This window comes from Mytilus californianus, unplaced genomic scaffold, assembly GCF_021869535.1.
Source record: "Mytilus californianus isolate M0D057914Y unplaced genomic scaffold, xbMytCali1.0.p SCAF_5, whole genome shotgun sequence".
NCBI classification, from domain to species: Eukaryota; Metazoa; Mollusca; class Bivalvia; order Mytilida; family Mytilidae; genus Mytilus; species Mytilus californianus.
In genome coordinates, this window is record NW_026262701.1 from 83,295,044 (window position 1) to 83,311,352 (window position 16,309).

The following is a 16,309-nucleotide window of genomic DNA, read 5'->3' on the forward strand; positions in this document are numbered from 1 at the left end:
GAGGTTACATGGTTACTAAAGCTTGTATACAGGTTAAAAAAGGGGGAAAATTTGATTGGTTAACTTCCAGTGATGGTTATTTTCTTATATGCAATGAAATGTTATGTGAAATTTTTTCTATAGTACTGGACAGGATCAAACTTTACTCATGCCAAGTATTTCTTTATTTGAAACAAAGATAAATTCTGCACAATTTTTTGAAAAGTGCAAATTTAACAAAGACTAATAGGGGAAAATCAATGGTGGTATTACACCTAATATGGGAAGCTGTACATGCACCTTTGACCTTGTGAGTACTCTCATGTGTTAAAATTTCTTGCTATTTAAGTGAAATATTACTAATAATGAAATATTCTGAGTGGATTGAGTCTCCAAAACACATTTTATGAGAAAATTTCCTTGAAATAGGACTTTACCATGAATATTAGTTGACAGAATAAGCCATACTTAGAGTTTTGGGGAGCTTTTTCTCCTTTTTTCTTATATTCTGCTATACTAGAAAAATTTTCCTAAGAAATACTTTAATAAATATATAGTTTTCAGTAAATGAAATTATTTTTAAAGCAGTAACAACAAATTATTCACCAAAAGAGAAGCTTTTTATGTCCCTCTCTGGAACGCGGCGTAAATTTAAGTTTTACGTAAGGACTTATTGAAACCTCCTTGGAGAGAGTAAACTTTTATACGGATAGTTCATTCAGCTTGAATACTTCAATTAATCATTTATTATAACATTTCTATCATAAATGAGTGAAAGTTACCCCAAAATTTTTATTTATTGGCCTATAAAGTAGAAATTTTGAGGAAATGAGAGGTATAAATGGACCAAAAGAGACCTTATAAGGAAGACAAAGAGGTCCATTGGTAGTATTTATCATCCTAAAGTCATCTTTTGTATCATATTCAACTGTTTGTAGGCAGATGAGATAAATATTTGATCATTTGTTGGTCCACACTATATTCTATCATGATGCGGCTTGGTTTGGATTTTTCGAAGAAATTTAGCTCGAATCGCTGTAGATGTCGTCTTACATTATACTAGATTTTTCTCAAACTATTGAACTGATTATGACAAAACTTGACAGGAATGCTTGAAATAACCAGTATAACAAAGGAAAAAAGTCACATTCAGTTTATTTAACAAAAAAGTCTTCTTTAGGTGTAATACCACCAAATCATAGTACGTCACATCCGGTTGCATACGAAAATAGGTCGAAAAAAAATATTCCCTTGAATTTGACAGTTGTAGGTAATTGATCCTACATTTCATTGCAGTAAAACATTTCTGGGTCATAAACATATATCTTGGGTATTTCAAAGCACCATTATTTTTTTATTTGGGGTTTCTATAGAATATTTTGGAAACTTGAGGTTACATGGTTACTAAAGCTTGTATACAGGTTAAAAAAGGGGGAAAATTTGATTGGTTAACTTCCAGTGATGGTTATTTTCTTATATGCAATGAAATGTTATGTGAAATTTTTTCTATAGTACTGGACAGGATCAAACTTTACTCATGCCAAGTATTTCTTTATTTGAAACAAAGATAAATTCTGCACAATTTTTTGAAAAGTGCAAATTTAACAAAGACTAATAGGGGAAAATCAATGGTGGTATTACACCTAATATGGGAAGCTGTACATGCACCTTTGACCTTGTGAGTACTCTCATGTGTTAAAATTTCTTGCTATTTAAGTGAAATATTACTAATAATGAAATATTCTGAGTGGATTGAGTCTCCAAAACACATTTTATGAGAAAATTTCCTTGAAATAGGACTTTACCATGAATATTAGTTGACAGAATAAGCCATACTTAGAGTTTTGGGGAGCTTTTTCTCCTTTTTTCTTATATTCTGCTATACTAGAAAAATTTTCCTAAGAAATACTTTAATAAATATATAGTTTTAAGTAAATGAAATTATTTTTAAAGCAGTAACAACAAATTATTCACCAAAAGAGAAGCTTTTTATGTCCCTCTCTGGAACGCGGCGTAAATTTAAGTTTTACGTAAGGACTTATTGAAACCTCCTTGGAGAGAGTAAACTTTTATACGGATAGTTCATTCAGCTTGAATACTTCAATTAATCATTTATTATAACATTTCTATCATAAATGAGTGAAAGTTACCCCAAAATTTTTATTTATTGGCCTATAAAGTAGAAATTTTGAGGAAATGAGAGGTATAAATGGACCAAAAGAGACCTTATAAGGAAGACAAAGAGGTCCATTGGTAGTATTTATCATCCTAAAGTCATCTTTTGTATCATATTCAACTGTTTGTAGGCAGATGAGATAAATATTTGATCATTTGTTGGTCCACACTATATTCTATCATGATGCGGCTTGGTTTGGATTTTTCGAAGAAATTTAGCTCGAATCGCTGTAGATGTCGTCTTACATTATACTAGATTTTTCTCAAACTATTGAACTGATTATGACAAAACTTGACAGGAATGCTTGAAATAACCAGTATAACAAAGGAAAAAAGTCACATTCAGTTTATTTAACAAAAAAGTCTTCTTTAGGTGTAATACCACCAAATCATAGTACGTCACATCCGGTTGCATACGAAAATAGGTCGAAAAAAAATATTCCCTTGAATTTGACAGTTGTAGGTAATTGATCCTACATTTCATTGCAGTAAAACATTTCTGGGTCATAAACATATATCTTGGGTATTTCAAAGCACCATTATTTTTTTATTTGGGGTTTCTATAGAATATTTTGGAAACTTGAGGTTACATGGTTACTAAAGCTTGTATACAGGTTAAAAAAGGGGGAAAATTTGATTGGTTAACTTCCAGTGATGGTTATTTTCTTATATGCAATGAAATGTTATGTGAAATTTTTTCTATAGTACTGGACAGGATCAAACTTTACTCATGCCAAGTATTTCTTTATTTGAAACAAAGATAAATTCTGCACAATTTTTTGAAAAGTGCAAATTTAACAAAGACTAATAGGGGAAAATCAATGGTGGTATTACACCTAATATGGGAAGCTGTACATGCACCTTTGACCTTGTGAGTACTCTCATGTGTTAAAATTTCTTGCTATTTAAGTGAAATATTACTAATAATGAAATATTCTGAGTGGATTGAGTCTCCAAAACACATTTTATGAGAAAATTTCCTTGAAATAGGACTTTACCATGAATATTAGTTGACAGAATAAGCCATACTTAGAGTTTTGGGGAGCTTTTTCTCCTTTTTTCTTATATTCTGCTATACTAGAAAAATTTTCCTAAGAAATACTTTAATAAATATATAGTTTTAAGTAAATGAAATTATTTTTAAAGCAGTAACAACAAATTATTCACCAAAAGAGAAGCTTTTTATGTCCCTCTCTGGAACGCGGCGTAAATTTAAGTTTTACGTAAGGACTTATTGAAACCTCCTTGGAGAGAGTAAACTTTTATACGGATAGTTCATTCAGCTTGAATACTTCAATTAATCATTTATTATAACATTTCTATCATAAATGAGTGAAAGTTACCCCAAAATTTTTATTTATTGGCCTATAAAGTAGAAATTTTGAGGAAATGAGAGGTATAAATGGACCAAAAGAGACCTTATAAGGAAGACAAAGAGGTCCATTGGTAGTATTTATCATCCTAAAGTCATCTTTTGTATCATATTCAACTGTTTGTAGGCAGATGAGATAAATATTTGATCATTTGTTGGTCCACACTATATTCTATCATGATGCGGCTTGGTTTGGATTTTTCGAAGAAATTTAGCTCGAATCGCTGTAGATGTCGTCTTACATTATACTAGATTTTTCTCAAACTATTGAACTGATTATGACAAAACTTGACAGGAATGCTTGAAATAACCAGTATAACAAAGGAAAAAAGTCACATTCAGTTTATTTAACAAAAAAGTCTTCTTTAGGTGTAATACCACCAAATCATAGTACGTCACATCCGGTTGCATACGAAAATAGGTCGAAAAAAAATATTCCCTTGAATTTGACAGTTGTAGGTAATTGATCCTACATTTCATTGCAGTAAAACATTTCTGGGTCATAAACATATATCTTGGGTATTTCAAAGCACCATTATTTTTTTATTTGGGGTTTCTATAGAATATTTTGGAAACTTGAGGTTACATGGTTACTAAAGCTTGTATACAGGTTAAAAAAGGGGGAAAATTTGATTGGTTAACTTCCAGTGATGGTTATTTTCTTATATGCAATGAAATGTTATGTGAAATTTTTTCTATAGTACTGGACAGGATCAAACTTTACTCATGCCAAGTATTTCTTTATTTGAAACAAAGATAAATTCTGCACAATTTTTTGAAAAGTGCAAATTTAACAAAGACTAATAGGGGAAAATCAATGGTGGTATTACACCTAATATGGGAAGCTGTACATGCACCTTTGACCTTGTGAGTACTCTCATGTGTTAAAATTTCTTGCTATTTAAGTGAAATATTACTAATAATGAAATATTCTGAGTGGATTGAGTCTCCAAAACACATTTTATGAGAAAATTTCCTTGAAATAGGACTTTACCATGAATATTAGTTGACAGAATAAGCCATACTTAGAGTTTTGGGGAGCTTTTTCTCCTTTTTTCTTATATTCTGCTATACTAGAAAAATTTTCCTAAGAAATACTTTAATAAATATATAGTTTTAAGTAAATGAAATTATTTTTAAAGCAGTAACAACAAATTATTCACCAAAAGAGAAGCTTTTTATGTCCCTCTCTGGAACGCGGCGTAAATTTAAGTTTTACGTAAGGACTTATTGAAACCTCCTTGGAGAGAGTAAACTTTTATACGGATAGTTCATTCAGCTTGAATACTTCAATTAATCATTTATTATAACATTTCTATCATAAATGAGTGAAAGTTACCCCAAAATTTTTATTTATTGGCCTATAAAGTAGAAATTTTGAGGAAATGAGAGGTATAAATGGACCAAAAGAGACCTTATAAGGAAGACAAAGAGGTCCATTGGTAGTATTTATCATCCTAAAGTCATCTTTTGTATCATATTCAACTGTTTGTAGGCAGATGAGATAAATATTTGATCATTTGTTGGTCCACACTATATTCTATCATGATGCGGCTTGGTTTGGATTTTTCGAAGAAATTTAGCTCGAATCGCTGTAGATGTCGTCTTACATTATACTAGATTTTTCTCAAACTATTGAACTGATTATGACAAAACTTGACAGGAATGCTTGAAATAACCAGTATAACAAAGGAAAAAAGTCACATTCAGTTTATTTAACAAAAAAGTCTTCTTTAGGTGTAATACCACCAAATCATAGTACGTCACATCCGGTTGCATACGAAAATAGGTCGAAAAAAAATATTCCCTTGAATTTGACAGTTGTAGGTAATTGATCCTACATTTCATTGCAGTAAAACATTTCTGGGTCATAAACATATATCTTGGGTATTTCAAAGCACCATTATTTTTTTATTTGGGGTTTCTATAGAATATTTTGGAAACTTGAGGTTACATGGTTACTAAAGCTTGTATACAGGTTAAAAAAGGGGGAAAATTTGATTGGTTAACTTCCAGTGATGGTTATTTTCTTATATGCAATGAAATGTTATGTGAAATTTTTTCTATAGTACTGGACAGGATCAAACTTTACTCATGCCAAGTATTTCTTTATTTGAAACAAAGATAAATTCTGCACAATTTTTTGAAAAGTGCAAATTTAACAAAGACTAATAGGGGAAAATCAATGGTGGTATTACACCTAATATGGGAAGCTGTACATGCACCTTTGACCTTGTGAGTACTCTCATGTGTTAAAATTTCTTGCTATTTAAGTGAAATATTACTAATAATGAAATATTCTGAGTGGATTGAGTCTCCAAAACACATTTTATGAGAAAATTTCCTTGAAATAGGACTTTACCATGAATATTAGTTGACAGAATAAGCCATACTTAGAGTTTTGGGGAGCTTTTTCTCCTTTTTTCTTATATTCTGCTATACTAGAAAAATTTTCCTAAGAAATACTTTAATAAATATATAGTTTTAAGTAAATGAAATTATTTTTAAAGCAGTAACAACAAATTATTCACCAAAAGAGAAGCTTTTTATGTCCCTCTCTGGAACGCGGCGTAAATTTAAGTTTTACGTAAGGACTTATTGAAACCTCCTTGGAGAGAGTAAACTTTTATACGGATAGTTCATTCAGCTTGAATACTTCAATTAATCATTTATTATAACATTTCTATCATAAATGAGTGAAAGTTACCCCAAAATTTTTATTTATTGGCCTATAAAGTAGAAATTTTGAGGAAATGAGAGGTATAAATGGACCAAAAGAGACCTTATAAGGAAGACAAAGAGGTCCATTGGTAGTATTTATCATCCTAAAGTCATCTTTTGTATCATATTCAACTGTTTGTAGGCAGATGAGATAAATATTTGATCATTTGTTGGTCCACACTATATTCTATCATGATGCGGCTTGGTTTGGATTTTTCGAAGAAATTTAGCTCGAATCGCTGTAGATGTCGTCTTACATTATACTAGATTTTTCTCAAACTATTGAACTGATTATGACAAAACTTGACAGGAATGCTTGAAATAACCAGTATAACAAAGGAAAAAAGTCACATTCAGTTTATTTAACAAAAAAGTCTTCTTTAGGTGTAATACCACCAAATCATAGTACGTCACATCCGGTTGCATACGAAAATAGGTCGAAAAAAAATATTCCCTTGAATTTGACAGTTGTAGGTAATTGATCCTACATTTCATTGCAGTAAAACATTTCTGGGTCATAAACATATATCTTGGGTATTTCAAAGCACCATTATTTTTTTATTTGGGGTTTCTATAGAATATTTTGGAAACTTGAGGTTACATGGTTACTAAAGCTTGTATACAGGTTAAAAAAGGGGGAAAATTTGATTGGTTAACTTCCAGTGATGGTTATTTTCTTATATGCAATGAAATGTTATGTGAAATTTTTTCTATAGTACTGGACAGGATCAAACTTTACTCATGCCAAGTATTTCTTTATTTGAAACAAAGATAAATTCTGCACAATTTTTTGAAAAGTGCAAATTTAACAAAGACTAATAGGGGAAAATCAATGGTGGTATTACACCTAATATGGGAAGCTGTACATGCACCTTTGACCTTGTGAGTACTCTCATGTGTTAAAATTTCTTGCTATTTAAGTGAAATATTACTAATAATGAAATATTCTGAGTGGATTGAGTCTCCAAAACACATTTTATGAGAAAATTTCCTTGAAATAGGACTTTACCATGAATATTAGTTGACAGAATAAGCCATACTTAGAGTTTTGGGGAGCTTTTTCTCCTTTTTTCTTATATTCTGCTATACTAGAAAAATTTTCCTAAGAAATACTTTAATAAATATATAGTTTTAAGTAAATGAAATTATTTTTAAAGCAGTAACAACAAATTATTCACCAAAAGAGAAGCTTTTTATGTCCCTCTCTGGAACGCGGCGTAAATTTAAGTTTTACGTAAGGACTTATTGAAACCTCCTTGGAGAGAGTAAACTTTTATACGGATAGTTCATTCAGCTTGAATACTTCAATTAATCATTTATTATAACATTTCTATCATAAATGAGTGAAAGTTACCCCAAAATTTTTATTTATTGGCCTATAAAGTAGAAATTTTGAGGAAATGAGAGGTATAAATGGACCAAAAGAGACCTTATAAGGAAGACAAAGAGGTCCATTGGTAGTATTTATCATCCTAAAGTCATCTTTTGTATCATATTCAACTGTTTGTAGGCAGATGAGATAAATATTTGATCATTTGTTGGTCCACACTATATTCTATCATGATGCGGCTTGGTTTGGATTTTTCGAAGAAATTTAGCTCGAATCGCTGTAGATGTCGTCTTACATTATACTAGATTTTTCTCAAACTATTGAACTGATTATGACAAAACTTGACAGGAATGCTTGAAATAACCAGTATAACAAAGGAAAAAAGTCACATTCAGTTTATTTAACAAAAAAGTCTTCTTTAGGTGTAATACCACCAAATCATAGTACGTCACATCCGGTTGCATACGAAAATAGGTCGAAAAAAAATATTCCCTTGAATTTGACAGTTGTAGGTAATTGATCCTACATTTCATTGCAGTAAAACATTTCTGGGTCATAAACATATATCTTGGGTATTTCAAAGCACCATTATTTTTTTATTTGGGGTTTCTATAGAATATTTTGGAAACTTGAGGTTACATGGTTACTAAAGCTTGTATACAGGTTAAAAAAGGGGGAAAATTTGATTGGTTAACTTCCAGTGATGGTTATTTTCTTATATGCAATGAAATGTTATGTGAAATTTTTTCTATAGTACTGGACAGGATCAAACTTTACTCATGCCAAGTATTTCTTTATTTGAAACAAAGATAAATTCTGCACAATTTTTTGAAAAGTGCAAATTTAACAAAGACTAATAGGGGAAAATCAATGGTGGTATTACACCTAATATGGGAAGCTGTACATGCACCTTTGACCTTGTGAGTACTCTCATGTGTTAAAATTTCTTGCTATTTAAGTGAAATATTACTAATAATGAAATATTCTGAGTGGATTGAGTCTCCAAAACACATTTTATGAGAAAATTTCCTTGAAATAGGACTTTACCATGAATATTAGTTGACAGAATAAGCCATACTTAGAGTTTTGGGGAGCTTTTTCTCCTTTTTTCTTATATTCTGCTATACTAGAAAAATTTTCCTAAGAAATACTTTAATAAATATATAGTTTTAAGTAAATGAAATTATTTTTAAAGCAGTAACAACAAATTATTCACCAAAAGAGAAGCTTTTTATGTCCCTCTCTGGAACGCGGCGTAAATTTAAGTTTTACGTAAGGACTTATTGAAACCTCCTTGGAGAGAGTAAACTTTTATACGGATAGTTCATTCAGCTTGAATACTTCAATTAATCATTTATTATAACATTTCTATCATAAATGAGTGAAAGTTACCCCAAAATTTTTATTTATTGGCCTATAAAGTAGAAATTTTGAGGAAATGAGAGGTATAAATGGACCAAAAGAGACCTTATAAGGAAGACAAAGAGGTCCATTGGTAGTATTTATCATCCTAAAGTCATCTTTTGTATCATATTCAACTGTTTGTAGGCAGATGAGATAAATATTTGATCATTTGTTGGTCCACACTATATTCTATCATGATGCGGCTTGGTTTGGATTTTTCGAAGAAATTTAGCTCGAATCGCTGTAGATGTCGTCTTACATTATACTAGATTTTTCTCAAACTATTGAACTGATTATGACAAAACTTGACAGGAATGCTTGAAATAACCAGTATAACAAAGGAAAAAAGTCACATTCAGTTTATTTAACAAAAAAGTCTTCTTTAGGTGTAATACCACCAAATCATAGTACGTCACATCCGGTTGCATACGAAAATAGGTCGAAAAAAAATATTCCCTTGAATTTGACAGTTGTAGGTAATTGATCCTACATTTCATTGCAGTAAAACATTTCTGGGTCATAAACATATATCTTGGGTATTTCAAAGCACCATTATTTTTTTATTTGGGGTTTCTATAGAATATTTTGGAAACTTGAGGTTACATGGTTACTAAAGCTTGTATACAGGTTAAAAAAGGGGGAAAATTTGATTGGTTAACTTCCAGTGATGGTTATTTTCTTATATGCAATGAAATGTTATGTGAAATTTTTTCTATAGTACTGGACAGGATCAAACTTTACTCATGCCAAGTATTTCTTTATTTGAAACAAAGATAAATTCTGCACAATTTTTTGAAAAGTGCAAATTTAACAAAGACTAATAGGGGAAAATCAATGGTGGTATTACACCTTGATCGAAATACCCTATGAGAGGAATACCACACCGTATATTATATTTTGTGTTACTCTTTCAATATTGCAGCTGTATACCACGATTATTATTAAAAAAAATCGGAATTAAAGCACCATAATGCATAAAGGAACAGTAAGGTAAGAATAAAGTTTCAAATCATTGTACAAACACGCATATCGTTAGTAGGCATATTATATCATGTTAGTTCGCAAATGTATATTCACGTGTGAAAAATATTTGTTCGAAAATGAAAAAGCTTTTCACCTTTTGTTACTAGTTAGGCGTAACAGACCAGCAAATAAGCTATTCTTAGTAAATTATAAAAAATAATTATCCTGGTGAACACCTGATATTTAAATGTTCGATGCAATAACATCTTTATTAACATATTTTTTTTAATCCGAAAAAGGTACTTCCGCCCTCTTCTGACTATTTCTATTAGTTCTATTACTTCATCAGCTTCATTTACAATAGCAGTTATCCGTGATCATGAGTGTCCTTCCCTGATTAAATAAGGTACATTTGATTAGAAAATGAAGACCCATTTCATTTTTTGCACATGGAACTGTAACGTGTTACTTTAAACGTAATTTGCACACAAAATGCCACTCATGATTTCTATTTGAAAAATTATGCAGTTACCAAGTGGGAAGTAGAAGGCTTTTACAAAGGATTTAATATGTTTTAATATGTACAGATATTTTTTATATAATTTATCGGTCTCATCCGAGTGCTCCTAGTCGGGAGGGAACTACGAAAGAAGAAGATGAAGGCAACAGTAGTCTACCGATGTTCAGAATTTGCAGTAAATGTTGAAAGAATTAATAAAAGTTTCTAAACACAGACACAACACCTCTTGCTAAAAAGGTTAGAAGTGTAGAAAATTTAGGAATTCATAATTTATGCAATGGAAAAAATGCACACCAGAATCATTGACGTCTATTACATTTTTATCTCAATATACGTTCCCAAGTCAAAAAGCAATGTGATAAGATTATTTAAATTCTGTTAAAAAATAATTTACGCTAAACATCCTAACGAATGCATATTAACAGTACAATAAGAAGAAGTACTGCAAACAAATGAACATGAACTAAGAAATATTTCAATGCTATGCTATTATAACTGTCGATTTGAGTCTATCTTCATCATGTAATTATTTCACAAGCAGAGACAAACGTATCTTTACTATGTACAGTACCATATTTTGACTTTTCAATGTTCAATTCCACTAGGTTTTTATGTTCAAATTCCACTAGGTTTTATCAACATTCAAATTTATAACCCTCTTATTAAAACTAATGAGGGTAAAAATGACCTCTGTCATTTAGATTGAACTGTGTGCGTTCAGTGCACTTAACTTTAAGTATCGCCTTTGATTCGATGGAATAATGAATTGATTTGAAATTACATAACATTGCTAAAATTTTCTAGAGAAGATAACATGCTTAGTAGAGAAAAGGATTGCATTAACACACATAAAACTCCTAGCATACCAATTTTCGTTTTCCAGTATAAGTTATTCTAGTTAAATCGAATAACGCATATAGTTTGATATGTGATTGAACTTTATTAGAATTATTTAACTGAAAGCAGGGAATGCAAATCTCTTTAATAACACGTAGAAACGATTGAAGATACTGTGGGCTCTAGAAGCCGTTAATTAAGATAAACACAGATAACAACTACAATATTAAGAGAAAAGATGAACAATCATAAAAAAAATAGTGGACTGAAATGACTCCGGTCTGAAATGTTCTTGACCTGATTTACTCCTCGCTAAGGAATAAATAGCACGTCTTTTATTTGATATTATTCATCATGGATATGTTGCACATAAGAAAGTACTTAATTTAGTGCAAATATATTGCACTAAACTATTTCTACTTATTCCACTTTTTTGTTGAGCAATTCCTGCTTCTCACTATCTTTTCATTCAGTGTAAATAAAGAATAGCAAATTTTAAAAGCTTTCCATTTTCCATTCAAAATACTACAAATCTTTAGAAAAATTCGATATGTTCATTTCAGTGAAACTTGTCGTTAAAGCTCAGAACAGTGGACATAGGAATGACATTAAAAAGAAAATATGTGTTCAAGGATGTAATTAAAGATAAATACGAAATAAACAAAACAGTTTTTCTCACAAATTGGCATATAAAATATCAAACAAGACAGATTAAAACGCGTAAATAGACATCGATAGCTTAGTAAATTTCTTAACAAAAGCGACTGTCATATAAATGAGTTTGTTAACGCAAACAACTAACCTTTGAATATCTAAAATTAAGGCACCACGTGGAATAATTAAGGGGATATAATCAGAGCTATATATGTAGACAACAAATGAATGTCTACACAAAGGTTAAGGAAATAGTGATTTATAATGACACCGTTAACATCATTAATATTAATGCCTTTCGTTAGGATTATACACATAGGACAGCTGTCCTCGAAAAAGCTCGGAGTGGACTTAATGTGGTACCCAACACCTTGACTAATATTAATTTGGCTCGTTTAATTTTCATAAAATTTTGACAAAATGTTTACTTTGACCCTTTGACAAAAATATAAAAATTTCAAAAAATTTGAACCAACCACTTTATCAGAAAAATTTCATTGGTTATATAACAGTTTGACAAACACTTATTTTGATCATTGAGAAGCTTACTATTTCCTTAACAATACAACGTAATTAAAACGTTTAGCTGATTTTTACAGAGTTATCTCCCTGTAGTGTTAGGTACCACCTTAATGAAAACTTGGTTAAGAAAAGACGTCTCAGTGTTTACTGTTGACGAAGACGATAACATTTTGATACTACAACTAATAAACCAGCTTTAAGTGAACACGTGTTCCGAATATCATCATTATATCCATTCTGTAAGTTGTTATTCAAATGTCTTCCTGTCACCCGATCAGCTGGTTCTAGAATTTCTTCAATAATAAGTTATCCCTTTGAACTTGTATCCAGTTAGCTGTATTAATATAATTTCTTTTCGTTTGATGACAATATGTCAACGTCAGACGATGCCACTATCCTGAAACTTAATAAGGTAAAGTGCTTAATAAGAAAAGATATAATATTTTGGCATCGCATTTGCATTGTTATAACAGTATATAATGTTGCCTTTGATTAAGATCTGTCATATTTTGTCATTTATGATTAAGACGAATTAATAATAGTGAAGAGAAAAATAACTCTTTTGAGTTCATGAATTATTTTACGACTGTATTACTGTTTAATTCTTCCGTTCTTAGGCATCTGATTTATTCATGGATTTTAATTGAAATGTCTTACTAAATTTCCAATTCTTCTGAGTGGTGTCTTTTTACACCATTGTTTGTTTAACTTCTTGGCAATTTCGATTTCTTTGTTAATTATTGATATTGTCTTCATTTGCTGCATGCTTTTCAAAAGTAATCCTTTTCAGAAAATGTATGCAAATTTGTTTCGTGGAGCCGTTTTTCAAGTCCCAAGTCAGGAGCATGTAATTTAGTGGATCGTTGTTGCGGTATATCATAATTGTTTTGTACATAAATCAGCTGGCAATCGTTTTTTTAGTTTAATATTTTGTCATGTTGAAGCCTTCATACCTTGCTATATAGTGTGGATGTTGTTCACTGTTGAAGGTCGTACGGTGATCTATGGTTGCTAACATCTACGTCCTTCGAACTCTGATAGATAGTTGTCTCATTGACAACCATACCACATCTCCTTATTTCTATATTGATTGCAGGGTATGTTGCACGTGCTATATGGATGCAGTATAATGTGTTCGCGTAATTGTTGTATATGCCTTTATAATTAATTTTAAAGCCATCTATTTCTTAAAACAACAATTCCGAATATTGTGTTTGCCCCTACTATAAAATTACCAAGAATTCTTATACTTTCTTCATTTGCCCTGTGTTTGTTGTATATCTGTTTTGTTTGACTCTGGGCTTGACGTCGGGCAGTATATTACAGTTTTCATAAGAATTGTTCGTTTGTATTACCTATTTTTTTAATGTATTCCGTAATTGTAATCCTAATTCAATGCTTCGACTATCGGCCTTATTCAATCTCTCCATTCACTTTTTACCAGTATGATAGTGCGAAATGGAAAAAATTTAAAATGCACTATATGTAGCTTCACGGATATCCAAATGCATCAAAACGCGTTCCATACACAAATTCAACCGCTGGCAATCGATACTCACCTTTTAGATTTACTGTTTTCACAATTATGTCAAAGGGGGAAATGCCTTTGCAGTCATATTATTTAAAAAAAAAAAACAACAAGAATGTCTCCATAGTACACGGATGCCCCACTCGTACTGTAATTTTCTATGTTCAGTGGACCGTAAAATTAGGGCAAAAACTCTAATTTGGCATTAAAATTAGAAAGATCATATCATAGGGTGTACGAAGTTTCAAGGTGATTGGACTTTAACTTCATCAAAAACTACCTTGACCAAAAACTTTAACCTGAAGCGGGACAGACGGACGGACGAACGGACGAACGAACGGACGCACAGACCAGAAAACATAATGCCCCTACTACTATCGTAGGTGGGGCATAAAAATGCACGTGAATATCTCACAAATACAACCGTGCAATGCCGGAAAATGACAAACCTGCTCCAGCCTATCTTGCAATAGCACTGTGATGTCAACAATAAACAGCAGAGACTTTTCGCTATCTTTTTCTTATGACCTTACTCGAAAAATCCAAAGCCTCATTTATTTTACTTGAACAAAACCAAAGTGTGGCATTCAATATGTAGGACCAACAGGACGGGATTTGTTTTTAAACAAACAGAGTAGCACCTATACCGCTTTCCAAAAACAAAAGGAATTTAATTGTTTGATTTAGCAACAGTTAGGTAGACACAACACATTATTAAATTTATAAAATTCTAACCACTCGAAACTGTCAAGAAACAACAAGGACAATCACATAAACAATTTGAAGAATCTCGTAAAATTTGCCAACTGTCTTGAATTATACGACTGAAGATAACATATCCCCTCGATTTACATGAAAATATCATGAGACAAGGGAACATATCTAAAACTTCCTTTATTGAAATCATGAATTTTGTTGATAAATAATTATAGGTCGATATCTCATGGCAAACGTATCAAGTGAAATAAACGAGTTGAACATCGTGTGAATTGTAATTGTGATAATCTCTTATCTATATTTAAACTTAATGGTAGACATCAATTATTATGTAACCTTGGTCATATACCAATTAGTAAATTACATGATATCTTCAAGGAGTGTGATGCAATTGTGTTTTTATCCCACTTTATGTATGTACGCGCATAATAACTTTTTGTCATCATACCAGGCTGTTCCCGAGTATCGACAAACCCGAAAATCAAAGACGGCATTTTCTTAAAATAAAATATATTAACATAGGTATTGATACAAGAAACAAACTTCAGGGTCTCGTAAAGCGGTTTGTGTTTGTACCGTCCGACAACGCATCACACTGTGATGATGGTATGAGGTAAATACTACACGGAGGTTGTTACGAATGAAATTATAAAATTACTGAAACAGATAGTCATATAGTAAATAATTAAAGCATTATCAAATCTCAGCATAAGACCCTGTATTGGCTACCAAAAATAAATACACACACACTCAAAAAAAAAAAAAAAAAAAAAAAAAACCACTTCATCTCGGCATCCAGTAAGTGTTCTACAACTAATATTTCAATACTTTTAACTAGCTTCCTTACTACCATCACAAACAACTGAACGTTATTTTTTCTAAACAAGTACTAGTATATGAAAATACAGGTATTAATTGTTTATGGAGAATAAAAAATTCTTTGGAAGTTTAAGATAAATTACGTGCATTTGTTGGTAGAATTTTTTCACTTTCGACTCTCTATACTATATCTATATCTATCACACCATCTTATTAATCAAATGGTCCGTTGAAAAATCTAATTGAAAATTTATTTACTGCAACCCACGTAAAGGCTTTCTTTTGTGGTGAAAAATGTGAATCTCTATGCTAGATCTACTTACTGGAAGTGTGATGAGATGGTAAAAGCTATAATTTTTCACCTCGACAACATCTATGAACGTTTTGGCAATTAAGTTTTTCGAAAGGTTGCAGGTATTCTCATGGGAGCCTTTTGTGCCCATCTAACAACTGACTTGTTCCTGTGTTATGAATCACAAATCATTTCATAACTCAGTACTTCTAGTTATTACGTCTAATTTAATACAATGTATGCCATTTTTTTATTAAGATATTCCGGGTTCACACGGGAAACTCTATACTACAATTTTCGACAAAAGGGATGAATTTTCGTTCCGTATTGTTAATTTTCCTTTTTAGACTGTGCTGTTCCCTTGGTTCCCTGTTGCGTCATTTATATATCCCAAAACGTTTGTTTTGCCGGTGGTGGCTGTAGTGACGTTATGGATTGTTATGAATGCAATCTATGCATCACTGGTGTTGCTGTGT